Genomic DNA, 5,293 nt, shown 5'->3' on the forward strand with positions numbered 1-5,293 from the left:
CCATTTTACAGCGCCCATAGTGCCAGAAAAGTGTTGTAAGTGCTTTATTGAATTCCCATGTACAGTACTATGCAAACGTTTTAGGCAGGTGTGAAAAAAATGCTGTACATTAAGAATGCTTTCAGAAATTAATAGATTTTTTATCAATTAACAAAATGGAAAGTAGAAGAACAGAAGAGAAATCCAAATCAAATCAAAATTTGCAGTGACCACCCTTTGCCTTCAAAACAGCATCAATCCTTCAATTCTTCTAGGTACATTTGACCACAATTTTTGAAGGAACTTTGTTGGTAGGTTGTTCCAAACATCCTTGAGAACTAACCACAGATCTACTGTGGATGCAGGCTGCCCCATATTCTTCTGTCTCTTCAAGAGATTGTACCTTTAGAAAATAAATATGAACAAAGCATATCCCTCTATTGTGTTTGGACTTGTCTCAATTAAGAGCATTAAGTGTCATGTCTGTCTACTGCTTCATTCCTTTGCTATCTGCATGAGTCACTTTTGACAGATTTTCCTGATACCAAGAGAAAAAAGGTGACAGGGGAGGGACCTCCAGCTCGCAGCCTGTGATTGACGGCATCAGCTCTGTTCCTGTGTGCTGTGTAAAGAGGGAGGGGGGGGGTATTATCCCTTCCCTCCAATCAGCTCTCCTCATTGATCTCTGCAGTGTGTAATTTCAGCTTTGCACCCCATTTTTTGAAAGTGAACACAAACTTTACAAACCATGGAATTTGAACAGACGTACAATAGAAAAGACTGCATATAAACAGGTACAACTTAAGTAGAAGGATATGTTTCATCTCTGTGTATCACCTGAGGCTAGTCATGTCACTGGGTATATTCAAGGGTTTACAACTATTTTATGTATTCTCTGAATGCAAGTGGAAAATTTATGTAGGAAAAAAAACATTTGGCAAACAGGTAGGATTTAAGTGCAGGACATACATTACCAAGCTGGTAAGTATAACTCCTTTTTTATTTAAAAAAAAAAAAAATTGCCTTTAGCCCATGTTCACATTGGTCCGTTTTGACATGCGATTTGACATGTCAAATCGCAGCCAATTGCCGACAATGGCACCGTCCGAATCGGTGCGATGCCGGCTTTGCAGCGCCTCACCTATTCCCAAAAGTAGTTTCTGTACTACTTTTGGCCACTTCAGGGCGATTTCAGTAGACATCTGTGCAGGAACCCGCACAGGTGTCTGTAAAATCACCTCAAAGTCGGACTGAAAATGTCAGTTTAAAATCATGCAATGATTTTAAATCGGCTTCAGTGTGAACCTAGACTTAGGGCTAATTCACACCACATGCGTTCCAGTGCTTTTTGTTTTTTTTCTTCATCCAAAACAAATAAAAAGTAGGTTACATGGTTTTCAATGGCATAGTTCACACCAGTGCTTGCAGTTCCAGTGCATTCCAGTTCCAGAAAAAAAAATACACAAAATTGTACTAAAATGCGGTAAAACACATAAAAAACGCACCAGAATGCATCTACGTGTATCAAAAGTGCATTAAAAACACACCGGACCCCAGTACAGAAGAAAAAAAGCATCTGAAAATGTACATGCCGAAACGCATTCGTAACGGATCTGGAGGACGTTTTTGTGGTGTGAACTAGCCCTAAGAATCACTTTGAAGTAGAATTCCTGCCTAACCATAACTATTCTTAAAAAAAGGTCTATATATACTTACCTTTTTTCAGCCCACTCTGGCTCAGACACGTGATCCTGCATCTCCAGCTCCCCTGTGTCAGGAAGGGCTTTATAGCAGCTGGGAATTCTGGAAATAGTGACATCACCCAGACACCCATAGACACCCATAGCCCAGTCATTGTCAGAACTCCCTCCTCTCCCCCATAGACAACTGCTCACTGACACAGAGGATCATGTGAACACACCCGAGCAGGCTGAATAAAGGTAATGCCCCATACACACGTACCGATGGTCGGCATACAAATGTTCCTCTTTTCTCCCCGGGATGTCGGTGTCTGCTGAAAAGTGCAAAGACAGCACAAGGACAGCACAAGAATTTTGTCCGCCGACTGCAGAAGTGATGTCATGTAATGGTTAACTTTCCCTGTGTTTTCTATTTTCTGAGCATGCCCAGTCTTGCAAATCTGCGGTCTGTCGGCCGAATTGTGTACTGACAGGCGAACAATCGTCCGTTCTGGTGTCGGCATACAAATATTTTCATGTTTGCAAGAAAGACTTTTGTCCGCGGATTGTGCGCAGACATCTGTCGGAGGCACCATACTAACACGCGTACAATCGGCAGATCCTTCGTCCACCGACGTTTGTATGCCGACGATCGGTACGTGTGTACGGGCCTTAAGTATACACTTCTTTTTTCCATAGAGCATACAGGATAGGTATCAGAAGGGAGAGGGAACAGGTTTAAGAATAGTTAGAGTGGAGTAGAAATGTATTTATTTATTTATTTCAGGTACTTATATAGCGCTGTCAATTTACGCAGCACTTTACATATACATTGTACATTCACATCAGTCCCTGCCCTCAAGGAGCTTACAATCTAAATTCCACTTTAAACACTTGCTGACCAGCCACTTTAGTTATACGGCGGCAGGTCAGCAGGTTTCTGCGAAGCGTGTAGCTGTACGGTGGTTCGCGGAACCGATCCTGGAGGCACGTGTGCGCCGCTGGAGGCACGCGTGCGCGCGCCCTCTCGCCAGCGGGTAACCTGATTCACAGCGCCGGGCACCCGCGATTGCACCCTGTGAAGAGAGAACGGCGGTCTGCTGTTGTAAACACAGCAGACTGTTGTTCTCTCAGCTATCAACACAGAGCTCCTGTGTTCCTCCTATTTAGGAACACAGGTCTCTGTGTTGATTTCAGAAGCCCATCCCCTCTGCGGTTAGAAAACACCCCCTAGGCTCCCATTTAACCCTTTGATCACCCCTGGGTTAACCCCTTCCCTGCCAGTGTCATTATTGCAGTAACAGTGCATATTTCTAGCAATGATGACTGTAGTAATATTACTAAAGAAAAGAGATAGCCCTAATGGAACTTTATATGAGGTGAATACAATAGTCACTAGGAGTAAAAAAGTAGATTTTATTGTAAAATACAATGCATAATAAATATATATGTGTGCATGAACACAAGCATAATTGCAAGACATGTAAGGCAGATTGAACACATTGAAGAAGTAACAACATTGCAGCATATTGAACATAATAACAGCATATCAACATCAATGTAACATGACGATAAATAATTTGTAATGGAGACTCTACGCGTTTCGTGGGTCCTTATGCCCACTCATCAGGAGTATATAGATAAATCTGTATGAAAATAATGAAATAAGATGTCAATGTCCACTATGCATTATTTGGCCAGCAAATATGGAATTTCAAAAAATGAATAAAAATAAGAAATGTGTGTAGCCCAAATGGGGAAACCACACTTACTTCTGGCTAAATCAGACTGGAAAACACTACCATAGAGTGGGGGTATATTCGTCTGATCCGGGAGCTGAAGGGGCAAGGATATGCTGCACCACGGCGGAGAGCCAGGAGAGGAGACATATGTGGTTAGAAAAGGTGAATCAAGGTGGATGAAGTGACACTGGCTGGAAATATATAAATATGTATGAATAAATGAGTATATCGGTACATTTATATAAATGAATCAATCAGTATATCATAATATAAAGGTATGTACTGTATCACGAAGTGATACCACAAAGAAAGAAGAAGTATTTATATATGGAAAATGTATTCCAACAAAACCAGTGTCAGAATCAAAAAAAGGGAGAAAACAGGCAATTTGCCTGCTTTCATGCTGCTCATGCGTGAGATGCGCTGAATGTGCTGAATGGTCTGGCAGTCTTCTGGAACCCGTGACGTGTCCCAGAAGACTGCAGGGAGGGAGTGAGAGAGGAGAACTAGGTGATCTGAGCTGAAGTGGGAGCAGGTACATGTCAAAACTAGGTACTCGCGGGGGGGGGCGTGGTCGCCACGTAGCCGCATGGACGCTTGAGCTCGCAGCTCCGCCGGACCAGAGAGAATATCGAGCTCCATCGGCGCCCTGACATCGCCTAATACCGCTTCTCAAACCTTTATGGCACCTCTCTTGCTCCCTGTTACCGTAGCCATGGCCAAGAAGAAGAAGGATAGTGGACAGCCGAGACAACTGCAACACTTCTTCATGACCCAGGAAAAGCATCGAGGGCAAGATGGCGCCGACAGCAACTCCCTGGCCTCATCCAGCGGTGCTTCCAACTCTCCACACAGCCCTTCGCCTCCTCTCTCCCAGAAGGCGGGTCAGCCCCGATCTCCCTCGGCATCGACCCGCTGTTCAGAAGCTCGGCGAAGAGCAGGCCCAGACTGTCTGAGGATACGTCCGCAGCGGAGGTAAGCCATGGGGACTCATCCTCTCTGAATTCTACAAGGGAGCATACGGCAAATATTGACTCATTCCCTGCAAGTGACCGACCGGTCTCTGAGACGAAACTAAAAGACATGATGATGTCCTTACGGGCCTCCATGCATGCAGATTTAATGGAATGTGTCAGCTCCTTCAGAGTAGAGGAAATCGATAGACTTAAGAGTAAAATAGCGGACATGGAGGACTGCTCGCGGCGTAATAACGTCAAAATTCGGGGGGGGGTACCTGAATCGGTCCAGCCCAGTGACTTAGAGCAATACGCCCGAGACCTCATCCAAGCGGTCCTTCCATCCACCCCTTCTTCTGAATTGGTGATAGACCGCATACACCGCCTCCATAAGCCATCTCACCTATCTGAAGACATCCCTAGGGACGTCATTATGAGGGTTCACTTTACCATGTAAAAGATCACCTGATGTCAGCATTCCGGAAGATGACCCCCGTGCTAGATAAATATGCCAGGATCCAGCTTTTAGCTGATCTCTCACAACATACCTTGCAGAAACGGAGGAACCTCCAACCGCTTACTAAAGCGCTCAGGAACCATGCTATCACCTATAAATGGGGGTTCCCGGTCAAACTTACTGTGACTTACCATAACAGGGCACATGTTGTCACATCTCTGCAGGAAGGCTTGGATCTTCTACAATCCTGGGGCTTCCTCCCGACACAGGGCTCAGCTCCACCTGAACCCTCCAACCGTGTCTCCCCAATCCCGGAGGATTGGCAGACAGTTTCTTATGGGAAAAAAGTGAAGAAATACTCAAAGGGCTCGCCGCCTCAAAGCAACCTTCATTAATTCTCTCAGTGCGTCTGGCTACTCAGACCACTGTTCGTTCCTTACCCCTCAAACAAGATGTGCAGCAAGACTGCTTTCGAGTTCA

Source organism: Pelophylax lessonae (genome assembly GCF_965119305.1).
Source record: "Pelophylax lessonae genome assembly, chromosome: 4".
NCBI classification, from domain to species: domain Eukaryota; kingdom Metazoa; phylum Chordata; class Amphibia; order Anura; family Ranidae; genus Pelophylax; species Pelophylax lessonae.